This window comes from Canis lupus, chromosome X, assembly GCF_011100685.1.
Source record: "Canis lupus familiaris isolate Mischka breed German Shepherd chromosome X, alternate assembly UU_Cfam_GSD_1.0, whole genome shotgun sequence".
Taxonomy (NCBI): domain Eukaryota; kingdom Metazoa; phylum Chordata; class Mammalia; order Carnivora; family Canidae; genus Canis; species Canis lupus.
Window position 1 is genome coordinate 49,501,811 of NC_049260.1, and position 10,958 is coordinate 49,512,768.

Here is a 10,958-nt window from a genome sequence, read left to right on the forward strand (position 1 = left end):
GGGGGCTACGAGATGAAGCAACATTAGTGGGGTAAGTGAGAATGGCGCAGCCTTAGCTTTAGGGGATTGTCCTTGTTGGGCTTACTCTTCCATACTGGAACAAAGTCATTGAGAATGGTGTGGGGGTCAGCTGGCCGGACATTGGTGTAGTGGACCCATGGAGTTATTCCGTCGACCATGAGAGCCATGGGAGTGGTCAGGATCACGATGTGGGGTCCTTTCCAGCCAGGTTGGAGTGTCTGCTGTTGATGTCTCCACACATACACCCAATTGCCTGGTCGATATTGATGGGGGTCAGGGGGTGGCCCAGTCTCGTAGAGGGCCTTCAGCTTAGGCCATACCTGCTCATGGGCTCTTTGTAACATTTGGAGGGAGAAAAGAAGTTGATCATAAAACTCAGCAAGCACCTCATGTTTAAAATTGGGGATAATAGGTGGAGGACCATGATCTCGAAGGGGTAAGTCCCATCTCATATGGGGAGTTTTGTACCCTATATAGGGCAAAGGGGAGGAGAGTCACCCAGTCCCTGTCAGTCTCCAAGGCTAATTTAGTTAAGGTCTCCTTTAATGTTCTGTTCATCCTCTCTACCTGTCCTGAGCTTTGGGGCGTATATGCACAATATAATTTCCAATCTGCCCCAAGTCCTAGTGCCACTCCCTGTGTTATCTTAGAGACGAATCCTGGTCCGTTGTCTGATCCAATCTTAACAGGAAAACCATACCTCAGTAAGATGTCTTCCAGCAGTTTCTTGGTCATGGTCTGTGCTGTTTCATGTCTGGTGGGAAATGCCTCTGTTCATCCTGAAAAAGTATCTACAAACACTAGTAAATACCAGTATCCATATTTTCCAGGTTTTACCTCAATGAAGTCCACTTCCCAGTAGGCTCCTGGGTGGTCCCCCCGGAGCTGGGTGCCAGGGTTGGATCCATGGGAGGTGGCATTAGTTAATTGGCATGCACGGCAGCTTGCCACAATCTGCTCATTCTTTGCTCGAAAGTCTTTAATAGTGATCTTTGCATGTTGTATGAGGTCTTCCATCTTTCTTGTTCCCATATGAGTGCTCCGATGCATTTTGGATAGGACTTGTCATACTAATTCCTCTGGCAGGATGATGCTGGAGTCTGCGGCCCTCCACCAGCCACGCAAACATTGGGTCATAGGCAAGCGTTTGATCCAGTGTAAGTCAGCATCAGTATAGTTGGGGATGTCCAGCAGGGTCAGTGCCCCCAGATCAGGTTGTGTGGTTGTTAAGACCTGGGTCACCGAAAGGGCCACCTCCTTTGCTTTTGAACTGGCTAGCCAGTTTCCCCTAGCTACTGGTGTATCTGCCTTTCTGCGTCCTGGACAGTGGATGATAGCTAGTGCCTTGGGAAGCCAGAGGGTCCTCAGGAGTTCAAGGACCTCTGTTTTGTTTTTAATAGTTTTTCCCTCTGCTGTCAGAAGCCCTCTCTCTCTGTAAAGGGCTCCATGGATGTGAGCGGTGGAGAAGGCGTACCTGCTGTCGGTGTAAATGCTTATTCGTTTACCTTCTCACATGGTCAGCGCCTTGGCCACTGCGATCTGTTCTGCCTATTGAGCTGATTATCCGGCTGCCAACAGCTCTGCCCAGATGGTCTCTGTTTCCGTGGTTATGGCTGCCCCCGCATATCTGGAAGTCTGTCTTGACCACACCTAAAATTCCTTTCCAAGGATTTCCCTTCACAAACCTTCTACACCTTCTTTTGCATTCAGAATTTGTCCCAAGCCATTTCTTTCAGTCAGTCTCATTTAGGACAAAATTACTTTCTTTTACCCTGAACAAAAATATATTCCCATTCCTTATATATTTCTTACACATCTCTTTTGCTACATACAGAGTTGCTTTCTTTATCAGTCATCAGTCTTATTTTAGCAGAGTTTTTCATTCTTAGAAACCTTAGTCTCCAGTGAAAACTAAGGAGTAACCGATTTTGAACTGTCACACCAGAACTCTTTAGACGGCAAATTTATGAAACAGTTACGTACAAAACATGTTCACCAACAGATTCAAATCCATGTTTCAGCATTTTTTCCTGATTGGAAAAGACCTAAATGTCCGATGAATTTAATCCCATTTATCATCAAAGTGTAGCTAAGGTTTCAGTTTACCAAGGACGTTGAAAGGTATCTTAACAATTACAGACAATTACAGAGTCACTGAAGCCAGCTTCTTGAGGTGCCTCCGTTTTTCCTGTGGGTCATCCATGGTTGTGGCCAGGAGGATCTTGGCCAGGTTTTGGGTCTGCCGGTTGCTTAGTTTAGTTTGTTGCTCTTCTGGATTTTCTCTATTATTATAAACTTTTTCTGCTACTATTATTAAGTCCTGCAAGCTCTTCTCTCCTAGTCTCTCTACTCTTAGCAATGTTCTTTTGATGTCTGGAGTGACCTGGTTAACAAAAGGCATGATAATTGCGGCCTTTGTTTCTGGGGCTTCTGGGTTCATAGGGGTGTACTGCCTAAAAACCTCTATGATTCTCTCTAAGAAGGCTGCTGGACTCTCATCCTTACCCTGTCTTACATCATATACCTTGGCCAGATTGGTAGGCTTGTGCGTGCATGGCAGCCTTGAGACCTGCCATTAGAGTCTGGCAGTAGACCCGGAGTCTCTCCTTACCTTCAGCAGAGTTGTAGTCCCAGGTAGGGTGGGATAAGGGGAAGGCAGCATTTATGAGGTCCGGGTTTTGAGTCGACTGCCTGTCCTCTCCCAGGACAGACTTCCGAGCTTCCACTTTAATTTGTTCTCTCTTTTCGGTGGTGAAAAGAACCTGCACGAGCTGTTGGCAGTCTTCCCAAGTAGGCTGGTGGGTAAAGAGAACACTATCTAAAAGCCCAATTAGATCTTTCGGATTATCAGAGAATTTTGCATTCTGGGTTTTCCAATTATATAAATCACTGGTGGAGAACAGCCAATATAACATTGGCTGTCCACCAGTCTCCTTGGGAGGCCCCATGGCATGGTGGGGAAGGGCGGTGGAGTTGGCCAGCCCTGCATTATGAGGTGGGGCCGCCCGGTGGGTCCGTCCGTGCATCCTAGCTGCCTGCCGGTGCACAGGAACTCCCTCGTCAGAGAGGGGTGGCGTCCCTTCTTCAGCCCCCTGGTACCTCTGATGGGGGGGTGCAGAAGGGTGAGGGGGCGTCAGGTAGGGTGGTGGGAGAATCAGGTCCTCTGGGGAGGAATCCTGCAAGACTGGATAAAGGGGCTTTTTAATATTAGAGTCGGTCTCCTTCTCAGCCTTTCACAGGGCTAGGATCTTGGTAGGTCCTGCTTTGGGGTGTAAAAATAGTTTTAGCCAAGGAGGGGGATTCCTGATCATGTCCTGCCAGGCCAGGATGTAGGGCACCTGGTCAGGGTAGCGTAGCCGTCCAATTTATTTCTGAAGATCAGGGCCTTAACCTGTAATATAATAGGTAGGTGGAAAGTTCCTTCTCTGGGCCATCCTGCGTCAAAGGTTGGCCATTCTGACATGCAGTAAGTCTGAAATTTCCCTCTCCTTATGTCTATGCTCAGATTATGAGCTCTTTCCCTAGCATCTGAGAAGTGGGAGAGCATAAGAGACAGGGGGGTGGTTTTTGTCTGCCCCATTATGTCCCCCTTCCACACCAAGGCATAGACAGTTATGACGCTTAACAAAGACACAGTAACACAGACAAATGCATAAACAGTTAACACAGACACAGTAACACAGATAAATGTTCCAGTGCGGCAGACAAAACACAAAGTAAACCGAAGGGCTGGCAGTCGGCCCTCCTTAGAGATGAGGACTTCCATCCTCCAGGCAGGGGCAAGAGACATCTCCCAAGACCCCCCAGATGAGGACTTCATCCTCCAGGCAGGGGCAAGGGACGTCTCCCAAGACCCCCGGTTGATGTCCTGCCAGTGTGTCCGCCTAAGCCAATGTCGACCTAATACAGATTGGAATTCCTACAGGTAAAAATACAGTTTAGAGCTCTCAGAAAATATGTGCGCAAAAGGTGGAAAGCATTAAGTACTCACCAGGCGTGGAACCCTCCGGATGGGGTCCTGGGGGTTTCTCGGATCCCGGACGAGCCCCCAAATGTTGTGCCCAAGATTGCAAATCCGAGAAAACCACCAAGGAGCCGACACTGATGCAAGTACATGAGGGTTTATTAACAAGCTCGAGCTTGGGTCCAAGTATACCTGACACAGCAGAGTAGGGACTTGGACCCAGAGGTGAGTTACAGCTGGGTCTTATTAGCAAGCTCGAGCTTGGGTCCAAGTGTACCCGACACAGCAGAGCAGGGACTTGGACCCAGAGGTGGCTTACTGCTGAGTTTTTATAGGCTGTTCTAGGGGTAAGGTGGGGTTTTTCAGTAAGGGTGGGGGTGTGAGAATCTACAGTAAAGAGGTCTCACAAGCTCTTGCTTCCTTATTCTGATAAGGGCGTGTTTTGTGATTTTGCCTGTAGCCAGGATAAGGTAGAGTTCAGTACCTGGTCACAGTGGCCTGAGATGGCTGCCGAAGCTACAATGGCAGTACTTGTGCCAATGTTAAACTTGAATGGCCCTAATTTTCTTGGCCTCCACACATGTATAATTTTAAACAGAGTAGATGTGAAGAATTACAAGCAATGGGACAGCCAACTACAGTGTAGCATCATCTAAGCTCAGAAAATAATTTATTTCACTTTTTTTAAAAAAAATTAATTCAATTTAATTAATATATACTATGTTATTATTTCAGAGGTAGAATTCAGTGATTCATCAGTTGTATACAACACCCAGTGGTCATTACTTCAAGTACCCTTCTTAATGTACACACAGAATTCAGAGAACACTCAGTGTTATGACTGAAAAACTGTGACAAATGGAAAATGGTTGAGGAATATTGGACATGAAAGGGACCTGTTAATCAAGGGAAACAATGGAAAAATTATGGAAGAAACTAATAGGCAAATGGCAAGGAATGAGAATGAAATAAGAAGAAACATAAAAACCCATTAATACCAAATAGAGCAATTATTTTTGAACCAGGGATGAATCATTACTGTCAGAATGGAGAGAAAGGAGAGAAACAAAAGAATCTCCTTTCCCTTGTTTTCAGGTACATAGAAATGTCAGTCATTATACAAATCCAGAAGTAATGTAATAAATGTTACTATTGGTAATACTGCTGAGTTTGTCACAACCATTTCACAGAGGGTCAAATGAGATTAAAGATTGTCTATATGTTTCATGAGGAGTGAAATATTTTCCATCTAACTCAAGGAGAGTATGAACAAGGAGCATTTCAGGGCACAGAGGGGAGTAAGTTTTTTGCTCCATTCCCAGAATTTCTTGGAGCAGTAGTCTTCATAGAAACAATTCAGCCTTTATTTAAATGTAGAGCAAAGATGCTGTCAAACTGGTGTAAGAAACAAAATGTTTATATATGTGCCAACGACTTCATCCCTGGGCTGTTCCTATGGAACTTCCTGAACAAAGATTCTCTCCTCTTATTCCATGGAGGGAAGAAAGAGATTCCTAATCCTTTCTTTAATCTCATATAAAGCTTTATTATCAGTACTAGGAAGAGATTAAATACACTCAATCTCTTCCCTTTGAGCTGCGGTAATTCCTCAGAATATGGCAGCTGTAATATTTTGTACTATTATAATTATTCCTACATGGCATTTGGCTTATTGTATTTAATTATCTATTTAAATGTTTATTTGATTCTTCAAGCTCTCATAATGAATTCAATTGTACATTTTGACAATTAGACTATTAAACTCTCTTAGCACCTGTTCACATGATTGTTGTTCAAAGTATTTGCTGAATGACTGGCAGGCCAGCAGGAAAGGTGGCTGGATGAATAAGAGAAATTCTAGTAGCTTAGATAAAATTGTTTGGGTTAATATTAACCTTCTGGGATGTTAATACTTTTTAAAAAATATTTTTCTTCACACAGAGGACAAGAGCTTCAGTTAATGTCTGTCCTGATTGAGAGGAGATAAAAAGTAAAATTAGCATTCATTATCTGAAAATGCAAAGCCTGAGGGACATGAAAAACTAAAACTTTGTATCAAAGTCTAGAAAATCTCAACCCATTCCTGGAATCTCCATATGTAGTGAAATCTGTTTACATTAGCACTCTCAGTTACACCCAGGGGAATTTTGTGTCCAATATCACATCTCCATGGAGATTTCCTTCAGGAACTTTGGAATTAATTCCTAACTCACTGCAGGGGACTCTTCTGAAAAGACTAAATATATGACCACCAAAGAGCCAAATATTGCCTGCTTCCATTTCAAAATGGCCATCCTTTCTGATAGGAAGGGATTAAGCTTGTTTTGCCTAGCAAGCTTAGTCATTAGTATCTGAGGGATGTGATGATGATGATGATGATGATGATGAAGATACTGAAGGAAGGAAAAGGAAGAAGGAGAAAAGAAAGGAGGAGGAGGGAAGGAGGAAGAGAGAGGAAGGGAGGGAGAGGGGCAGAGGCATAGGAAAAGGAGGAGGGAAACAACCTTTTTGATTATCAGTGATTTAAAAAATATTTGAATTAAATTTGCCAACATATAACATGCAGTGCTCATCTCATCATGTGCCCTCCTTAATGCCCATCACCCAGTTACCCTATCCCCCCACCCACCTTCCCTCTGCAGCTCTTTGTTTGTTTCCCAGAATTAGGAGTCTCTGGTTTGTCTTCCTCTCTAATATTTGCCACTCAGTTTCCCCTCTTCCCTTATGGTCCTTTTCACTATTGCTTATATTCCACATATGATTGAAACCATATGATAATCATCTTTCCAATTGACTTATTTCACTTAGCATAATACTTTCCAGGTCTATCCACATCAATGTAAATGGTAGGTACTCATCCTTTCTCATGGCTGAGTAATATTCCGAGGTATCTATATTTATGTCTATGTCTATGTCTATATCTATATCTATATCTATATCTATCTATCTATATCTATCTATATCTATCTATATCTATATATCACATCTTCCTTATCCATTCATCTGTTGAAGGACATTGTGGCTCCTTCCACAGTTAGGCTATTGCGGACATTGCTGCTGTGAACATTGGGTTGCAGGCATCCCATTGTTTCACTGCATTTGCATCTTTGGGGTAAATACCCAGTAGTGCAATTGCTGGGTCATAGGATAGCTCTATTTTTAACTTTTTGAATAAGATGGAAGACTGCTTAAGAGGTAAAGTGCTAACTATAAATCTACATTATCTCTGACATTGTTGAATTGGGTATTTATTATCTCTGTTTCAAATATAAGTAAATTGAGAGACAAAAGATTTAAAAATATGTCCAGTACCACTCAGCTTAGTAAGAACTGGTACCAGTGCAGTACAAGTCTGTCTGAATCCAGAGTTTAATCTGAATGCAGATTTATTCTTCCCAAACAATATATTTATTTTTTATTGAAGTTCCATTTGCCAACATATAGTATAACACCCAGTGCTCATCCCATCAAGTGCCATCCCCATGCCCGTTACCCAGTCACCCCATCCCCCTGCCTGCTTCCCCTTCCACAACCCTTTGTTCATTTCCCAGAGTTAGGAGTCTCTCATGTTTTGTCACTCTCCCTGATTTTTCCCACTGATTTTCCCTCCTTTCCCTTATAATCCCTTTCGCTATTTCTTATATTCCCTTAATGAGTGAAAACTATATGATGATTGTTCTCCGATTGACTTACGTCACTCAGCATAATACCCTCCAGTTCCATTCACGTTGAAGCAAATGGTGGGTATTCATTCTTTCTAATGGCCAAGTAATATTCCATTGTATATATATATATATACATTCTTTATCCATTCATCTGTCAAAGGATATCAAAGCGAGGATCCTTCCACAGTTTGGGTATTGTGGACATTGCTGCTATAAACACTGGGTTGCAGGTGTCCCAGCATTTCACTGTATCTGTATCTTTGGGGTAAATGCCCAGTAGTGCAGTTGCTGGGTCGTAGGGTAGTTCTATTTTTAACTCTTTGAGGTACCTCCACACAGTTTTCCAGAGTGGCTGTTCTAGTTCACATTCCCACCAACAGTGCTATGCCCATATCATCCTGAACATGCCCGATCTCGTCTGATCTTGGAAGCTAACCAGGGTGGGGCCTGGTTAGTACTTGGAAGGGAGGATCAAACAATACATTTACTTCCACCCAAGGGCTTTTACAAAATTTCTGTTCCTTTAACCTCTGATACTCTTGCCCTGTAAATATCATGTAAATCATTTCATCACTTCATTCAGATCTCACTTCAAATGTAACTTCCTCAGAGACCACCTCCCACTTCCACCATGTTCACCTACCCAAACATTCTCTCATTTTCTTTATCTTGATTTTTCCAAATGGCACTTAACTCTATCCAACAATGTATTATGCAATTGTTTATTCTCTTTCTTGCCCATCAGAAGCTATTTGCCCTTCCTAGGTATTTTCCTTACCATTCTGATTAGAAGGCAGAGCACATTTAGAAGTTAATAAAATATTTAAATGAAGTGGATTAATTTTCCCTAAAAGACATCAGAAGTGAAGATCACAGTGTCTGGAAAAGTTGAATTAAATGGATAGTTACATCTCATGGGAAAAAATTAAAATTTCTATCTTTTTCTCAAGGTATATATCTTCCATATTTCTTTTTTTAAGATTTTATTTATTTATTCGAGAGAGAGAGAAAGGCAGAGACACAGGCAGAGGGAGAAGCAGGCTCCATGCAGGGAGCTGGATGTGGGACTCATCCTGGGATCACGCCCTGAGCCAAGGGCAGATGCTCAACTGCTGAGCCACGCAGGCATCCCAGGTTTTTGAATTTTCATCCAAACATATTATCTATTGACTTTATATTATGAAAAAGAATAATTAAGCTCTCCTACACCCGCTGTCTCTCTCTCTCTCTCTCTCTCTCATACACACACACACACACACACACACTTTAACAAAAAGACTACCTCATTTTTGATGCTTACAGATGACAGATTTCAGACCTTCACCATTCCTCCTTGACCTCTTGCTCCATATCTGGGCTAGTCAATAAGAAATTCAGAATTCTCTCTCCTTTGGCACTAGTAGGGAAGGTGCAAACCTACACAATCATGCCTGCAGGAAACCTCACCCAGCCCATCTCTAATCTACTCACATCTCCCTTCACTTAAACCATTTTAGATCAACCTGCTTGCCTTCTAATTCTTTTCAGAAATTTTCAATATGTACATAATACATATTTTCCTACCTTCTTGGTGTGTGTGTGGCATCAACACTCTTGACACCCAATATGATTTTGGATGGGGCACTGAGGTTGCTCTTACCTCAGCAAAACACAGCAATTGGCACTGTAAACAGAAGAGTATGGTAAATGACTATTACCAAGTGGGAGTCTTAGTTTTCTTGCTTTTGGCTATTTGGCTCTGCTGCCTGCTTACTAGCATGCTCTTTGAATTGCTTGCTGGTGAGTGTGTAATTTGAGATTTACTACTTTGTGGTCAACTTTCCAAATTCTCCAGAGCCTCTATTATATATTTAAGTGACCTAAGTTACAAACTTCAATAACTGGTATTTAGTGACAGAAATATAGAATTTGGGCCCTTCCTAAAATGACTCTGGGCTGTATGTCTTGGCTGAGCCCAATCTGTGTGTCTCAAACTGAATCATGTCTATCAATTCCAGCAAAAGCTGTGACTGACTCTAGACTAAGAGAAGTGAATCGTACCTTGTGGCCATTGGCAGTGCATCTCAAGAAGGCATCAATCTAAAAAAAAAAAAAAAAAAAAAAAAAAAAAAAAAAAAGAAGGCATCAATCTTGTTTTGTAGAGTGCTCAGGAGAAATACGATATCCTGTGTAACATGCAGACCCATCTGGTGATTACTCCTGTGGGGAGGATAAACCGTCATAAGGAATGTTGATGCCCACACTTCTGTAAACAGATGATTTTACTAGGACTATGGAATGCTTTGCTACTATTGTTTCTGCCTCTGTTGCCAGTAAACAGGTTGATGCTCAGAATAATAGGGCAAAAATTCATAATACCTCACTGAACAGCCACGTGATTAATAAAGACTTAAGCCCAGGGTTCTTAAACTCAATAAGGCAACAATCACCCTGACAATATTGATTTGGCACTCTGAAGGAATAAACATAAATGTGAGTAGGGTAGAGAAGAATCCTCCATATCCATTAACACCTCCCCCACAGACACATAATACCTTCATACAGAGGGTAAAGTAAAATAAAGGTCTGCAATTTAACCCCTATTAATATAGGACAATATAGATTAAAACAAAGCCTACAGGAATTAAAACTCATACAAGAGTAACAAAAGAAGACACCATTGTTCCTACTATCTTCACCATTATAATAGCCAAATTTGGCCAATGTTCAATGTCAATGGAAAATGAATGACACCTAACAGTAAACCACCACAACCTTAATGCCAGTGAATGCCTACTTACACAATATTATTGAAATTGCTGACTTGATCCGATCAATAATTCAAAAATATTTTGCTATTACATATTTAGCTAATATGCTCTATTCAGGATATTTTAAAAACCTCTCAGCAGCAATTTGTCTTCACCTTCAAAGGCACACATGCATCTTTACCTGGCTGCACATAAGATATTTCAACAGCACTGTCATTGAACAAAACCTCTGCAAACAAGATCTTAATAGCATCCAACATTCTTCAGTAGCATAGGTATGACATTACATTGTTGACATTTTCCTCTAAGGATATTAATTTGACATCCTTTAAGTCATCCAAATATTGACAGTGGAATTAAAAAATGACATGATACATTACTGCACACAAATTGGAAGACCCTGACATCTCAATAAAATACTTAGATTTTATTTGGGCATTTGAGAAATGTCCCAGTGATGATACTGTGGAGAAATAATTGTTGATCTCTGCATTCCCAATACTAAAACAGGCACAACATGTCTTTTTGGGTTCTGGAGGCAATATATTTCTTAATTAC